General features: G+C 44.0%; 1 protein-coding gene across 1 annotated transcript in view; it reads right to left on the bottom strand.

The window, feature by feature from the left end:
* WWOX (WW domain containing oxidoreductase) overlaps nt 1-18,500 on the bottom strand; it is a 1,164,534-nt gene that overhangs the window by 577,107 nt on the left and 568,927 nt on the right. The gene's annotated exons all lie outside the window — the stretch shown is intronic.

Genomic DNA, 18,500 nt, shown 5'->3' with positions numbered 1-18,500 from the left:
ACGGCATAAGACAATTATGCACAGAGCACTGCACTCAGCACTTAGGGGAGTACAACAGAGTTAGTAGATATAATCCCTGCATGGAGAAGCTTATAATTTAGTAATGGAGTGTCAATTACCAAGGCTGAGTCAAAGGTGAACAGTTTTGGGGAAAAACCTCTGTACAATGAAAGCCTAGCTCTCTGTTCAGTTAAGTAATCCCCCTCCCCAAAACCAAGCCCTCGAGTTGGTGGTAAAAAGAAATAATTTTGGTTTCTTCCCACCTTCTCTCAGAGACTATGAATCTCTGGCACTCAAAACCACGGAAAGGCTACACAGTATCTCATGGGTGCAGGTATCTTGACTGTGCTGCCGTTCCAGCTCCAGGAAAAGTAAAGTTTCCCCAGCCCTGGTTTGAAAGGAGTTATTTTTCCTTCCCACCGAATGATTTTCAGATAATTTACAGGCTGAATGAATGTTTGCTTTCTCCTCCAGCCAGAGTCTCCGGAGAAGGAAGAGAGGAGAAGTGTAAACTGGGGACTTCAAACATTTCCTGAGAGGCACTTTTGTTGGGAGTCCCCAGGCAGGCTTAATCCTCCTGATTAAAACAGGGAAAATAATTAGATGACAGAATGGGGCCAAGGGAGATGGGGAAATGAGTAAGGGAGAGGACATACCAAATGCAGATGTAACTATTTCACTTACAGCCTTGAGTCTACCTTGCAGGGTGGGGACATCCGCCTTCTAGGGTACCAATTTTTTGTTTTAATGGTCTTTATTAAGCACTTACTAAGTGCCAGGCACTGTACTACTCACTGGGGTAGATACAAGTCAATCAGGTTGGACACAGTCCCTGTCCCACATGGAGTCACATTCTCAATCCCCGTTTCACAGATGAGGCAATTGAGGCTCAGAGAAGTTGTGTGACTTGCCCAAGGTCACGCAGTAGACATGTGGTAGAGAAGGGATTAGAACCCAGGTCCTTCTGACTCCTAGGCCCATGCTATATCGGCTAAACAATGCTGCTTCCCTAACCAGAGGAGGGGGCCGGAGGGGTAGATCATAAACCAATGTTTTAATTTGAACAATCCAAAGAACAAACGGTTTTCCAGAAGTCTTTAATTTGTCTCGGGAGTCTTAGGCTGGCAAGCTGCAAACTTATCATGTATCTCCCACCAGTACTGAGTGAAAAGATGGTCAGAAAGCTGGAGCCCAGGGAGAGATGGCAAAGTGCAGCAATCAATCAATGGTATGTATTTATTGAGCACCTACTGTGTGCAGAGCACTCTATTAAGCACTTGGGAGAGTACAATACAGCATGTTCCATACAGCAACTTCAAATCCTAATCCAGAGACTTTTAAAAATACATTTTAAAGAATGTTGTACTTATATATGAATGTATAGGAGTTTGGGGGAGGGGGTTGAAATACATCCCCTTATTTCAATTTGAAACAACAGTTCTCAAATGCCAATTTCACTGTCAAGCAGTCAATGATATTTATTGAGCACTTACTGTGTGCAGAACACTGAACTAAGTGCTTTTGCAACAGTAATAATGATAATAATAATAATTATGGTATCTGTTAAGCACTTACTATGTGCTAGGCAGTGTACTAAGCACCGGGATAGGCACAAGCAAATCAGGTTGGACACAGTCCCTGTCCCACATGGGGCTCACAGTCTTGATCCTCACTTTACAGTTGAGGTAACTGAGGCACAGAGAAGTTCACTGATTTGCCCAAGGTCACAGAGCAGACAAGTGGCAGAGCCGGGATTAGAACCCATGACCTTCTGACTCCCAGGCCTGTGCTCTATATGCCTTGGTATACGAGATCCCTGCCCTGGAGGAGTTTACAGATTAATGGGGCAGACAAACATTAAACTACATTACAGATAAGGGAACCACTGAGTAGAAAGATATACTTTATAACTCATTTAACTTCTCTTGTGCCCCAATTTCCCCAGATGTAAAATGGGGATTCAATCATCATCAGTTCATTCATTCATTCATTCAATCATATTTATTGAGCACTTACTGTGTGCAGAGCACTGTAATAATAATAATGATGGCATTTATTAAGCACTTACTATGTGCAAAGCACTGTTCTAAGTGCTGGGGAGGTTACAAGGTGATCAGGTTGTCCAAGGGGGGGGGCTCACAGTCTTAATCCCCATTTCCCAGATGAGGTAACTGAGGCACAGAGAAGTGAAGTGACTTGCCCAAAGTCACACAGCTAACAATTGGCAGAGGCGGGATTTGAACCCATGACCTCTGACTCCAAAGCCCATGCTCTTTCCACTGGGCCACACTGTACTAAGCGCTTGGGAAGTACAAGTTAGCAACATATAGAGAAGGTCCCCACCCAACAACCATCAGTGATATTTATTGAGAAGCTTGGAAGAGTACAACAGAGTTAGCATAAATAAATAATCCCTGTTCTCACTCTTACAAAGACAGTGAGACCTGCGTGGGACAGGGACTGTGTACGACCTGATTAACTTGTATCTCTCCCTAGCACTTAAAATAGTTTTTGCAACATAATACGTGCTTAAAAATAGAATATTAATGATAGTAACAACAACAATAATAATAAATAGTTGCTGACCCCAGTAATTTCTATTTTCAGAAACACTTGGGAAAATTATCTGGATTGCTGGCCTAAAATGTTTAGTTCTCCATGTTCTTCTCTATATTTCCCCATATTTTTTGGATTATTCTAGCCACTCACATGGCTTCATATACACACAAGGCCATAGAAGTGCACTGCCCTGCAACTTTGATAATGGGGACCCAGAGTTTCAACACCAGAGATTTTGGGCCTCCTGGAAGCCTTCTGAATACGGCCATATGAGAAACAGACAGAGCCCCTCAGCGCACTTTGCTCTGGACCCAAAATTCTTAGGATGGCCTCAGAATGGAGCTGAAGATGGAGATCTATTGGTCACAGCCTTGAATCAAGTTATTTCGCCACTAGCTTGGTGCAGCTGTCACTCAGCCAATTTTTATTGGGAATCACAATTTTCTCTCTCAAGTTTGGCAAGTTTACCAGCAGCAATTTTGAAAGCACCTCACAAACATTTAGGACACCAGATTGCAAAGCTCTTACAGCAAATTTTCCCCTTTGAATGAACCGCTTGGTATTTAAAGAAGAAATTAATTAGATTATGATGTAGTTCATGTAAATCACACCAGAACTGAATAACTTGAATGGTTTTTTTCTCCCATTTTAAGTTCATAATAATACCATAGGATGATGTTATAACTCATAACTCACATCAGGAGCTCTTCAGGACTCACCTCCTCCAGGAGGCCTTCCCAGACTGAGCCCCTTCCTTCCTCTCCCCCTCGTCCCCCTCTCCATCCCCCCATCTTACCTCCTTCCCTTCCCCACAGCACCTGTATATATGTATATATGGTTGTACATATTTATTACTCTATTTATTTATTTATTTATTTATTTTACTTGTACATTTCTATCCTATTTATTTTATTTTGTTGGTATGTTTGGTTCTGTTCTCTGTCTCCCCCTTTTAGACTGTGAGCCCACTGTTGGGTAGGGACTGTCTCTATGTGTTGCCAATTTGTACTTCCCAAGCGCTTAGTACAGTGCTCTGCACATAGTAAGCGCTCAATAAATACGATTGATTGATTGATTGATTCAGGACTTTACATTTTGAATACTGTGAGCAAATGCTTCCAATGAATTATTTCCAATAATTTATATTTCCCATATTTTCTAAGTTAAAGGTTCCCTTTAAAGATATTGCAATGTTTGAATGAAAAAAGTTTTATAGGCAGAGCATATAAACTATAAATTATCATTATCACAACAAGAACTCAGAAGAAAAACAAGGTGGTATAATAATTCATGGAAATTTCCGAATGGAATATTCATAATCATCTTTTCTTTGTAATGAACAAAGGATTGTTAGGTAGACAGTATCCATACTATTAACAGTCTGTTTCAATGCTTTTCTCTGGAAGAATGTAGAGAAAGGGCAGTTTCCAACTGGGAATATTAGACTATGGAAATCAAACTCTTGAGGATATTGCTGTATTTAAAATGCCAAGCTGTGCTTTTCCATGTTATTCAATTGTTTTATTAGCAAAATCATCCCGGATTTCACTTTGCTGTAGTAGCAGTGCATTGTCGGTCTTGGACTAAATGATAGGATTAAGCACACAAAGTTTTTTTTACATGTGAGATTCAATGGGTTGCCTCATTAAAATTCTGTCTATCTGGGATTCCTAAAGAAGAGTTCTATTTTAAAACTACTCCATTGGGCTTAATATGCTATTTGGAACTAATCATTCTAACACAATTAATCTTTTGACTGAGAAGAATGTATTGGGATTTATCTATTTCTAAGGCAGTCTTCACCTTCATGTCCTATCTTTATGGACATGAACCTTAAGAACCTTAAGATTCTTGTTGACTTCTCAGTGAGATGCAGTGCTCTTCAGGGCATTCAGGCACAATTTTCCAGGCTATTCCCACCTTCACCCCTCCCCACTTCATCTCCCCCCCTCCAGCCCTTATGCAAAAGTTTCTGCCCTGGTGAATCACGATGTAGATTTATAAGGGGCACACCTTTCCAAACATTTTTCACTCCATTGTCAGTTACCACTTTCTCTTGTAGTTTGAGACTGAACTTGAGCAAGGGCTTTATTTTAAGGTGTAAAGATGATAGCTATAGACCCATTGTCAAAGGCTTATTTGGGGCATTTACTTCAGGAGACCTAAGTAAACCCATGGCCAGCCTATACCAGTGTGACAGACCCAATTTAACCTGCCAGTCTCACCTCCGCAACATCGCCAAGATCCACCCTTTCCTCTCCAACCAAACCGCTACCCTGCTTGTTGTATCTATCATCCTAACCCGACTGGATTACTGCATCAGCCTCCTTTCTGATCTCCCATCCTCCTGTCTCTCCCCACTTCAATCTATATTTCACGCTGCTGCCCAGATCGTCTTTGTGCAGAAACGCTCTGGGCATGTTACTCCCCTCATCAAAAATCTCCAGTGGCTACCAATCAACCTACGCATCAGAAATTCCTCACCCTCGGCTTCAAGGCTCTCCATCACCTCGCCCCCTCCTACCTCACCTCCCTCCTCCCCTCTCTCCTTCTACAGCCCAGCCCGCACCCTCCGCTCCTCCGCGGCTAATCTCACCATGCCTCGTTCTCACCTGTCCCGCCATCGACCCCCGGCCCATGTCATACCCCTGGCCTGCAATGCCCTACCTCCCAACATCCGCCAAGCTAGCTCTCTTCCTCCCTTCAAGGCCCTACTGAGAGCTCACCTCCTCCAGGAGGCCTTCCCATACTGAGCCCCCTCCTTCCTCTCCCCCTCCTCCCCCTTCCCGTCAATCAATCGTATTTATTGAGCGCTTACTATGTGCAGAGCACTGTACTAAGCGCTTGGGAAGTACAAATTGGCAACACATAGAGACAGTCCCTACCCAACAGCGGGCTCACAGTCTAAAAGGGGGAGACAGAGAACAGAACCAAACATACCAACAAAATAAAATAAATAGGATAGAAATGTACAAGTAAAATAAATAAATAAATAAATAAATAGAGTAATAAATATGTACAACCATATATACATATATACAGGTGCTGTGGGGAAGGGAAGGAGGTAAGATGGGGGGATGGAGAGGGGGACGAGGGGGAGAGGAAGGAAGGGGCTCAGTCTGGGAAGGCCTCCTGGAGGAGGTGAGCTCTCAGCAGGGCCTTGAAGGGAGGAAGAGAGCTAGCTTGGCGGAGGGGCAGAGGGAGGGCATTCCAGGCCCGGGGGATGACGTGGGCCGGGGGTCGATGGCGGGACAGGCGAGAACAAGGTACAGTGAGGAGATTAGCGGTGGAGGAGCGGAGGTTGCGGGCTGGGCAGTAGAAGGAGAGAAGGGAGGTGAGGTAGGAGGGGGTGAGGTGATGGAGAGTCTTGAAGCCCAGGGTGAGGAGTTTCTGCCTGATGCGCAGATTGATTGGTAGCCACTGGAGATTTTTGAGGAGGGGAGTAATATGCCCAGAGCGTTTCTGGACAAAGATAATCCGGGCAGCAGCATGAAGTATGGATTGAAGTGGAGAGAGACACGAGGATGGGAGATCAGAGAGAAGGCTGGTGCAGTAGTCCAGACGGGATAGGATGAGAGCTTGAATGAGCAGGGTAGCAGTTTGGATGGAGAGGAAAGGGCGGATCTTGGCAATGTTGCGGAGCTGAGACCGGCAGGTTTTGGTGACGGCTTGGATGTGAGGGGTGAATGAGAGAGCGGAGTCGAGGATGACACCAAGGTTGCGGGCTTGTGAGACAGGAAGGATGGTAGTGCCGTCAACAGAGATGGGAAAGTCAGGGAGAGGACAAGGTTTGGGAGGGAAGACAAGGAGCTCAGTCTTCGACATGTTGAGCTTTAGGTGGCGGGCGGACATCCAGATGGAGATGTCCTGAAGGCAGGAGGAGATGCGAGCCTGGAGGGAGGGGGAGAGAGCAGGGGCAGAGATGTAGATCTAGGTGTCATCAGCGTACAGATGATAGTTGAAGCCGTGGGAGCGAATGAGGTCACCAAGGGAGTGAGTGTAGATTGAGAACAGAAGGGGACCAAGCACTGAACCTTGGGGAACCCCCACAGTAAGAGGATGGGAGGGGGAGGAGGGGCCTGCAAAAGAGACTGAGAAAGAACGACCGGAGAGATAAGAGGAGAACCAGGAGAGGACGGAGTCTGTGAAGCCAAGGTCAGATAGCGTGTTGAGGAGAAGGGGGTGGTCCACAGTGTCAAAGGCAGCTGAGAGGTCGAGGAGGATTAGGACAGAATATGAGCCGTCCCCCCGCCTTACCTCCTTCCCCTCCCCACAGCACCTGTATATATGTATATATGTTTGTACATATTTATTACTCTATTTATTTATCTTACTTGTACATATTTATTCTATTTTGTTAATATGTTTTGTTTTGTTGTCTGTCTCCCCCTTCTAGACTGTGAGCCCACTGTTGGGTAGGGACCATCTCTATATGTTGCCAACTTGTACTTCCCAAGTGCTTAGTACAGTGCTCTGCACATAGTAAGCATTCAATAAATACGATTGAATGAATGAAACAGACCTTAACATACCAGGGTTATAGACAAATAAAATGTTCCATCAACATCAGTATCAATTATCTGTGTTGTTGGGTTTTTTTTGGTTCCTCCATGAAGTTGGACTTGCCCAGCCTTCAGGAGTGAATGCCCCAATGGTGAAAAAGTTTAAAATTCTTATTCTTAAACCTATCAATCTCTCTTATACCTTGGTGCCATCCAACTCAATGCTCTCAGTAGGGGTCCAGATAATTTAAAAGGACAAAAATGCAAAAGGTCCTGCGGACTAGCTAGAAGTGCATCTTTCCATGAGCAGAGTGCAAACAATAAGTCTGTGTCAAGCAAGGGTAATGCCATATAAATCACTTTAAAATAAGTGAAAAATGTTTCTATTCTACCTGCCCACCAGGCCCTGATTCATTGTTCTCCTGTCCCCACTTCCCTTCTGCAGTTGGGGCTGCAAAGCAGGAAATGGGAAGTAGTGGGAAGGGGAGAAAGAGGAGGCAGCAGAGGTGGTGGTTCTTTTGGCTGCCATTAAGGTTAGAATCAAAGGTGAAAGAAACAACCAAAAAACTGCACACGACACAGTCCAGCATAAAGGGGACATTGTGGGAGGAAAGAGGCCAGAAAAGTGGCCGGGAATAGGGAAGGGCAGAGCAGGGAATGGGAGGAAACAGGATGGAACTATTTGGCTAGGTAGCATTGGGAGAGTCACTGAGTTAGCTGTTTGGTAATTACAGCACCTTAGGGTTAGGGCTAGGGTACTGGTATCTCTTGCTTGGTTAACATTTTCTATTTTGTGCCGTGAAGGAGAAGCTGACAGGATTTAGTGACCGGGTAAATCCCACCCAAACCCTGTCCTCCCCCAATTTACCCATCACGGTAGACTGCACCAACATTCTTCCTGTCTCATAAGCCTGTAATCTTGGCTTTATCCTTGACTCCTCTCTCTCTTTCAATCCACATAGTCGATCCATCACTAAATCCTGTCGGTCCCACCTTCACAACATCGCTAAAATCCACCCTTTCCTCTCCATCCAAACTGCTACCGTGTTAATTCACTCTTAATTCACTCCAATACCCTAGCCCTAACCCTAAGGTGCTGTAGTTACCAAACAGCTAACTCAGTGACTCTCCCAATGCTACCTAGCCAAATAGTTCCATCCTGTTTCCTCCCATTCCCTGCTCTGCCCTTCCCTATTCCCGGCCACTTTTCTGGCCTCTTTCCTCCCACAACGTCCCCTTTAAGCTGGACTGTGTTGTGTCTAATCCTATCCAGCTTAGATTACTGCATCAGCCTCCTTGCTGACCTCCCTACCTCCTGCCTCTTCCCACTCCAGTCCATACTTCACTCTGCTGCCCGGATCATCTTTCTACAGAAATGTTAGGGACATATCACTCCCCTCCTCAATATTCTCCAGTGGTTGCCTATCCACCTCCCTATCAAACAAAAACTCCTCACCAGTGACTTTAAAGCACCCCATCACCTTGCCCTCACCTTGCTTCTCTCTTTCTCCAACCCAGCCTGCACACTTTGCTCCTCTAGTGCTAGCCTTCTTATTGTGCTTCAATCTCACCTGTATGGCCACCAACTCCTGGCCCATGTCCTACCTTTGGCCTGGAACATCCTCCCTCCTCAAGTCTGCCAGACAATTACTCTCCCTCTCAACAAAACCTTACTGAAGGCACATTCATTCCTTCATTCATTTCTCCTCCAAGAGGCCTTACCAGAATAAGTCCCACTTTTCCTCATCTCCCACTCTCTTCTGCGACACCTTGACCTGCTCCTTTTCTTCTTCCCCCTTTTCCCTGCCCCACAGCACTTATGTATATATCTGTAATTTTAGTTATTTTATATTGATGTTTGTTAATTTGTATTGATGTCTATCTCCCCCTCCCCCCACCCCCTCACTAGACTGTGAGCTTCCTGTGGGCAGGGATTGTCACTACTGCTGTATTTTACTTTCCCAAGTACTTAGTACAGTGCTCTTAAGACAGTAAGCGCTTAATAAATACAATTGAATGAATGAATGATCTCCCAGCTTCCTGCCTCTACCCACTTCAGTCTGTTGCCCGGAACATTTTTCTATGAAAGCATTCAGGATACGTCACCCCACTCTTCAAAAAAATTCAGTAGCTACCCATCCACCTCTGCATCAAACAAAAAAATCATCACCATTAGTTTTAAAGCACTCAATCACCTTTCATCCTTCTACCTCACCTTGCTAACTCTCCTACTACAACCCAGCCCAAACACTTCGCTGCTAACCTTCTCACTGTGCCTCGATCTCTCCTATCTCATTGCCCACCCCTTGTCCACACCCTGTCTCTGGGCTGGAATGCCCTCCCTCCTCAAATCTGACAGACAATTACTCTCCCCCATTTCAAAGCCTTATTGAAGACACATCTCCTCCAAGATGCTTTCCCTAAGTACCTCCTTTCCTCTTCTCTCACTCCCTTCTGTGTCGCCCTGACTTGCTCCCTTTCTTCTTCCTCCCTCCGAGCCCCAAAGCACTTATGTACATATCTTTAATTTATTTATATTAATAATAATAATAATGACATTTGTTAAGTGCTTACTATGTGCAAAGCACTGTTCTTAGCGCTGGGGGGGATACAAGGTGATCACGTTGTCCCACGTGGGGCTCACAGTCTTAATCCCCATTTTACAGATGAGGTAACTGAAGCTCAGAGAAGTTAAGTGACTTGCCCAAGGCCACAGAGCAGACATGCGGGGGAGCCGGGATTAGAACCCATGACCACTGACTCCCAAGCCAGTGCTCTTTCCACTGAGCCACACTGCTTCTTTTAATGTCTATTTCTTCCTCTCTAGACTGTAAACCTGTTGTGGGCAGGGAATGTGTCTGTTAATTGTTGTACTGTATTCTCCCAGGTGCTTAGTACAGTGCTCCGCACACATTCAGGAGAACCTCAGTCATTGCCCATCCATCTCCACATCAAACAGAAACTCCTTGCCATCAGCTTTAAAGCACTCAATCACCTTGCCCCCTCCTAGCTCACCTCGCCACTATCCTACTACAACCCAGCCTGACACACTTCATTCTTCTAATGCCAAGCCTACTCACTGTACCTCGATCTTGTCTATCTCACCGCCAACCTTTTGCCCATGTCCTGCCTCTGGCCAGGAATGCCCTCCCTCTTCATATAAGACAGACAATTTCTCTACCCCACTTCACAGCCTTATTGAAGGCACATCTCCTCAATTCATTAATTCATTCAATCCTATTTATTGAGCGCTTACTGTGTGCAGAGCACTGGACTAAGCGCTTGGAAAGTACAATTCGGCAACAGATAATAATAATAATGATGGCATTTATTAAGCACTTACTATGTGCAAAGCACTGTTCTAAGCACTGGGGAGGTTACAAGGTGATCAGGTTGACCCCCGGTGTGTGTGTGGGGGGGTGTCTCACAGTCTTAATCCCTATTTTACAGATGAGGAAACTGAGGCATAGAGAAGTTAAGTAACTTGCCCAAAGTCACACAGCTGACAACTGGCAGAGCCGGCATTTGAACCCATGACCTCTGACTCCAAAGCCCACGCTCTTTCCACTGAGCCATGCTGCTTCTTATAGAGACAGTCCCTACCCAACAATGGGTTCACAATCTAGAAGGGGGAGACAGACAACAAAAAAAACCAAGTAGACAGGTGTCAATAGCATCAAAATAAACAGAATTCTAGATATATACACATCATTAATAAAATTAATAGAGTAATAAATATGTACAAATGTTCACAAATGCCATGGGAAGGGGAAAGGGGAATGGCTAAGCCCTCATTTTCTTTTCTCTCACTCCCTTCTGTGTCACCTTGATTTAATTTGCTGTTTCTGTGTCACCCTCCACCCTCTCCCCCACCCCCAGCACTTATGTACATATCTGTAATTTATTTATATTAATGTCTGTCTCCCCTTCTAGCCTGTAAGTTTGTTGTGGGCAGGGAATGTGTCTATTGTATTGTTACAATGTACTCTCCCAAGAGCTTAGTACAGTGGCTTTGCACATATTAAGTGTTCCATAAATATGAATTATTGAAAGATGAACCAGTGAAGAAGACTGAGAAGGAGCAATTGGATACATGGGAAGACAACCAAGTGAATATAATGTTGGTGAAACCAAGACTGGATTGCCTTTCTAAACGTCAATGGGCAGCAGTGAAAGCAGCCAAGTGGCCCAGAAGGATTATGAAAGAGTCCAATGAAAATGGTTAAAAAGAGGTCTTGGATGCTTGATGAGTGTGGTCTCAGAAGAGTGAAAGGTGTTGAAAACCACAATACAAGAGGTTAAGAAGAGATGCAGTGTGGCCTAGTGGAAAGAGCACAGACCTGGGAGTCAGAGCATCTGGGTTCTAATTTGACTCTTCCACCTACCTGCTGTGTGACCTTAGGAAAGTCACTTCACTTTTCTGTGCCTCACTTCCCTCATCTGCAAAATGGGGATTCAATACCTGCTCTCCCTCCTGCTTAGTCTGTGAGCTCCATGTGGGACCCGATCATCTTGTATCTGCCTCAGCACTTAGCACAGTGCTTGGCTCATAGTAAGCACTTAACAAATACCACAATTATTATTGTTGTTATTACTATAGAGAAAGTGTAAGCAGTGTGTGTATACAGTAGGCTCAGATAGTTTGGATAGGAATAATAATAATAATAATAATAATGGTATTTGTTAAGCATTTTCTATGTGCCAGGCACTGTATTAAGTGCTGGGGTGGATACAAGTAAATCATGTTGGACACAGTCCCTGACCCACATGGGGCTCGCAGACTCAATGCTCATTTTACAGATGAGGACACTGAGGCACAGAGAAATTGACTTGCTCAAGGTCACACAGCAGAACAAGTGGTGGAGGGAGAGAATCCCCATTTTACAGATGAGGACACTGAGGCACAGAGAAATTAAGTGACTTGCTCAAGGTCATACAGCAGAACAAGTGGTGGAACGAGGGTTAGAAACCAGATTTCCTTACTCCCAGGCCTGTGCTCTTACCATTAGGCCATGCTGCTTCTCAAGCACTCTTCCTATATGCAACCTGTTGTCACTGTCAGAAACGGAACCAAGTTTCCATGATCACGGTCTTCTCTCAGAATCATGGAATGGGAGGTCAGTTGGTCTGTTCCAGAAATGGTACTTCTTATGCTCCTCTGTTCTTCCATTAGGCAAGATGCTCTGGTGGAGAGAGCAAGGGACTTGAAGTCAGGGAACCTTGGTTCTAGTCCTAGCTCTGCCAATGACTTGCTGTTTGACATTGGGTAAGTCACTTTAAATTCCATGGGTCTCAGTTTCCTCATCTGAAAAATGGGGATTCAAGACCTCCCCATCAGACTGTGAGGCCCTTGTGGAGGAGGAACTTTACCTGACCTAATTCTCCTGTATCTGCAACAGCTCTTGGTTCAGTGGTTGTCACATTATACATGCTTAACAAATGCCAAAATGATGATTGCTATTAATAGCTATTTTGTAGGTTTTCACTTGTGGTGGCATTCACAAGATGAAGCAATAGATGAGCCTCAGTTCAGTCAATTCTGTTCATTGAGCGCTTACTGTGTGCAGAGTACTGTCCAAAGCAGTTGAGGGAGAACAACAGAACAGAGTTGGTAGAGATGTTCCCCATCTAAAAGGAGCTTACCATCTACAGGGGGAACAGACGTTAAAATAAATTATGGATATGTAAGATCTGTAAGACTGTAAGATCTATGAGGGTGAGAAACCACTGGAGGTTTTTGAGGATTTCTCTAGACTGTAAGCTCCTTGTAGGCAGGGAACTTGTCTACCAACTCTGTAATACTGTATTCTCCCACACATGCGCTGCACCTAGTAAGCACTCAATGAATATGATTGATGATGGCGGCCAATTGGATGGTCCCGTTGGGGTGGGACGCTGTTGGAATCGAGCCCGGGTTTGGTTGGCTAGCACCCCCCAACCCCCGAGAGCAGAAGCACTTCTCTTGTGAAGAGTTGATCCCCTTTTAGAGTGTGAGCCCACTATTGGGTAGGGACTGTCTCTATATGTTGCCAACTTGTACTTCCCAAGCGCTTAGTACAGTGCTCTGCACACAGTAAGCACTCAATAAATACAATTGATGATGATGATGATGAGTGGGGAAACATGGACTGAGCGTTTTTTAGAAAAATGATCCGGGCAGCAAGGTGAAGTATGGACTGGAGTGGGGAGAAAAAAGAGGCAGGGGGGTCAGCAAGGAGGCTGATGCAGTAGCCAAGGTGGGATTCATTCATTTAATCATATTTATTGAGCACTTACTGTATGCACAGCACTGTACTAAGTGCTTGGAAAGTACAATTCAGCAACAAATAGAGACAATCCCTACCCAACAATGGGCTCACAGTCTAGAAGAGGGGAGACAGACAACAAAGCCAAACAAGTAAACTGACATTAATAGCATCAACATAAAAACAGAATTATTTATTTATAAATAATAGGATAGGTTAAGGGCTTGGATTGGTGTAGACACTGTTGGGATGGAGCGGAGAGGGTTCAGTTTATTGGTGTGGTGAAGATAGAACTGACAGCATTTGGAGATAGATTGCATCTGTGGGTTGAATGAGAGAGATAAGTCGAGGAGAATGCCATGCTAACAGGCTTGGGAGACAGAGAGGATGGTGGGGCTGTCCACAGTAATGGGAAAGTCATGGGGAGGAAAAGGTTTGAGTGGAGAGATGAGGAGTTCTGTTTTGGACATATTAAGGTCAAGGTCTCAACAGGATATTCAAGTAGAGAGGTCCTGAAGGCAGAAGGAAGTAGGAGACTGTAGAAAAGGAGCTCAAAGCAAAACTACAGCCACATTCACCAATGGCGCACCTATCCTAAAGCCATCCATTCTGATGAGAGCCGAACCAGTAATAGTGGTCAAGGCATTTATTGATGGGTGTGATGCACTGTACTAAGTGCTAGATAAAGTAAAACAGAAGGACAAGACACATTCCCTGTCCACAAGAAACTTACACACTAATGGGAGAGCTGGACCTGAAATTTCCCCAATGCTACTGAATTATACACAAGTAATGTGAGCAAAGATGCATTGGGAATTCAATTCAATTTGCACTGTATCCTACATTTTATGAGCTTCCTAATATAAGCACAATTCCTTTAAAATCTACTACATAATATATTTATACAACATTTAAAAACAATGTACCTTTATGAGCTAACTTGAATACATAATCAAATACACAATAATGATTTTAATTGGTTCCTGAACATTCTGACGAGGAAGCATTTTCTATTTCTGAGCCCAAACTGGCCATTTCCCCCAAAAAACATGATGTCTGAAAATCAGTTCCTCCTATTATGGATTTCTCCCTCAGTCTGTAGAAAATCCATGATTCCCTAAACATCGGTCTTTGAAAGCACATTGACTAAAATCTTCATGCCTAATTCATGAAGTGTAGTCTGGAGATTAGTGGATCTGGACATAGACCAGGAATACTTTATCATATTCTAATAAGCAGAGGCTGAAAATTGCATTTCTAAAGCTACAGTATTAAAGGGCATACCGCAAAACATGACCTAAACATAACTCAGTAGGTTTACACTGTCTGAAAAGGCTTTGATATGATAAAGTATGCTGACGAGGGGAATAAACCCAAGTAGAAATTTCTGTATTTTAAAAGCAGGTTGAGAGGGACCTGGTAAACAACCAGTGAACATCCAGCGCATACTCATAAGAACATATCACGTGTTATAAATTCATATATTGTGAGTCTATGGAATTGTTCTCGACTCTGAACACGCTAGAGGGGATCGCTAAAATATCCGCATTTTTAGCACTTGTAAAAATCAAATGAAAGAATGATAGCAAACATAGCCAGTGAAAATGGGAATGAAGTTAACTAACATGCAGCTTTCTAGAAGTGCTGAGATTTCAGTAAGTGCAGAACAGTTCTCCATTATTGCTGCCAGTTAGGGAAGGTAGGGAATAGGCCAGAGGTGAATAAAATAAGGCAATTGATGAACACAAGCCCCTACTTTGTCCAGCAAAAGTGAAGTCAGACCTGGCACCTGTTTGAACAGAGCTTTATGGACAGCGGTCAGCAAGGGTTCCCGGCTATGTCCGGCAGGATGACAGACTTGCCAGTAGGCTCAGAGCCAGTTAGTAGCCACAGCTGGTAAATGCACAGCTGTTTCCACTTCTCAAACCTCTCTCTTCCTCCCATCTTGAGCATGACAACCAGGAGAAGTTTGACTGGCAGTGAGAAACAGACTGCTTTTTCAATGGCCTTGCATGTCACTCATTACAAGCTAAGCACCAAAGAGTAAAATTTTTAGTAAAACTTCTTACGAGGCCCTCCAGCCTAAATAATGGCTAACCCCTGGAACTGGACAAATTCAAATGCAGACAACCTGGATTTTACCACACTATACATATTCATACCTTTATTTGAAAAAAAAAAAGACTGAAAAGAATATGGGCAATTAAAAAAAAGAATCAAATAATGCCTGGAGATTCTAACAAAACGCACAAGTGCCTGACTATTTATTTCTCTTTTATTGCTTTCAAAGGAAGGTTTCCAGAATTTTTTTCCTTTATCTACCTGAATAGACCCTGACATATTCTCAAAGGAAAATATGAAGGAGGTGAGTTTGAACAAACTAAAATGATGAACTTTCACAAACTTTACTAAATGCAGTTAACAATACATTTTAGTGAAGTTTCTACTTCACAAAAAGACCCTGAAACTCAGCAAACCAAGACCCCAGACTCTAGTGAACATCTGGATAAACTATGAAAATCACTTACACACACACACACACACACACACACACACACACACGCCCACACACGCACACACACACACACAGCACTCGCACTTTGTCTTCTACAGCAGCTTACTCACTGTGGGACCCCTTTCCCACGTCCTCCCCCTAACCTTGGAGCTCCTTCCCACTCCATATAAGCCAGATCACCATTCTCCCCACCTTCAAAGCCTTATGAAGGTCACATCTCCTCCAAGAGGCCTTCCCAGATTAAGCCCTCTTTTCCCCAGCTTGCTCTGCCTTCTGTGTCATCTATGCATTTGGATCTGTGACCTTTGGGCATTTGCTATTTGCCTTATGACCAACCCCACAGCCCTTCTGTCCATATCTCTAATTGATATATTATAAATTATTCATTTATATCAATATTTATCTTCCTCTCTACACTGCAAATTTGTTACAGGCAGAGAATGTGTCTGCTAATTCTGTTGACTCATACTCTCCCAAGTGCTTGGTACAGTGCTCTGTACATAGTAAGCACTCCATAAATACCACTGACTGGGTGATTGATTGGGGAGGGATTAGAGAGGCACCCTAAACATTGTCTGCCTCACCAGAGGACTGTGACTGGTAAACCTTCATTTTATGATGGAATGAGAAACAGAAAACCAACTAATAGACTTCAATCAATCAATCGTATTTATTGAGCGCTTACTGTGTGCAGAGCACTGTACTAAGCGCTACTTAAAGTAGCTTTCAAGTTATGTAACCCTCTTTCATTCATTCATTCATTCAATCGTATTTGTTGAACGCTTGCTGTGTGCAGAGCACTGTGCTAGGCGCTTGGGAAGTACGGGTCAGCAACATGTGGAGACGGTCCCTAGCCAACAGCGGGCTCTCAGTCTAGACGGGGAGACAGACAACAAAACCAAACATGTAGACAGGTGTCAGGTCATCAGAACAAATAGAATTAAAGCTAAATGCACATCATTAACAAAATAAATAGAATAGTCAATATGTACAAGTAAAATAGAGTGATAAATCTGTACAATAATAATAATAATGATGGCATTTATTAAGCACTTACTATGTGCAAAGCACTGTTCTAAGCGCTGGGGAGGTTACAAGGTGATCAGGTTGTCCCACGGGGGGCTCACAGTCTTCATCCCCATTTTACAGATGAGGGAACTGAGGCCCAGAGAAGTTAAGTGACTTGCCCAAAGTCACACAGCTGACAATTGGCAGAGCCGGGATTTGAACCCATGACCTCTGACTCCAAAGCCCGGGCTCTTTCCACTGAGCCACGCTGCTTCTCCTCAGGGGGGTCTTCTCAGTCTCTTTTGCATATCACCCTTGCACTTGTGTTTGTACCCCTTATTCACCCCATAGCACCATGTACATGATAAGTGCTTAACAAATACCGCCTTCCCAGACTGAGCCCCTTCCTTCCTCTCCCCCTCGTCCCCCTCTCCATCCCCCCCATCTTGCCTCCTTCCCTTCCCCACAGCACCTGTTTATATGTATATATATCTGTACATATTTATTACTCTGTTTATTTATGTATTTATTTTACTTGTACATATCTATTCTATTTGTTTTATTTTGTTGGTATGTTTGGTTTTGTTCTCTGTCTCCCCCTTTTAGACTGTGGGCCCACTGTTGGGTAGGGACTGTCTCTATGTGTTGCCATCTTGTACTTCCCAGGCACTTAGTGCAGCGCTCTGGACACAGTAAGCGCACAATAAATACGATTGAATGAATGAATGAATGAATAACATCAGAATGCCCCTAGATAATGATTAGCTCCAAACACATAGCTCCAAAGACAATGGCATTTCTTGCTTGTGAACTGGCCAGATATGGAGTCAGCATCGCGGCATTAAACAAAATATTGAGCACAACCCTAATGAAGGACAGCTCTTCTCTGCAGCTGTTTACAACTGATATAATAATAATAATAATGACAATAATAATGGTATTTTTTAAGCATGTACTATGTGTCAAGTACTCTACTGAATGCTGGGGTAGATATAAGATAATCAGGTCCCACACGGGGCTCGTAGTCTAGGTATGAGGGAGAACAGGTACTGAATCCCCATTTTGTAGATGAGGAAACTCAGGCCCAGAGAAGTGAAGTGACTTGCCAGAGGTCACACAGCAGGAACGTGATGGAGTCAGGATTAGAACCCAGGTCCGCTGACTCTCAAACCCAGGCTCTGTCCACTAGGCCATGCAGCTTCTCCTCAAACTGCTTCTATAGCAAAGCACTACATTACAATCATGTAGTGCAATGACAGCAATGACAAACAGCAAGGACTCTAAAGCTGACAAACCCAATGCAAGCGAAAGAATACTGTCAAGACAATGGGAAAAGTCGATGAAGCCCCATGGGATTATAAAGCTTAAAGCAGTGGTTTGACAAGATCGGGGGGCTTCACTGACTGCCATCAAACTAAGGACTTTTATTCATCACTAAAGGTGCCCTATGGCCCTATGCACATTGCTATGGCTCTGCTGAAGACTGTGGTTGAAATCACCATCATCATGGATAGGGAGCAAATCCTACAGCTCCCTATGGAGCTGAAGACTCAGCATGAAGACTATAACAAACTCCTGAACATGGCTTCCGCCATCGAGGATGAGGAATTCCTCAGAAGAACGGAGGGTGGCCGAGCTCCATCTCAGAATATTATTAGGAAAAAAGCAGAA

This window comes from Tachyglossus aculeatus, chromosome X2 (genome assembly GCF_015852505.1).
Source record: "Tachyglossus aculeatus isolate mTacAcu1 chromosome X2, mTacAcu1.pri, whole genome shotgun sequence".
NCBI classification, from domain to species: domain Eukaryota; kingdom Metazoa; phylum Chordata; class Mammalia; order Monotremata; family Tachyglossidae; genus Tachyglossus; species Tachyglossus aculeatus.
Note: the sequence above shows the minus strand (reverse complement) of the source record. Positions and strands in the feature narration are given on the sequence as shown.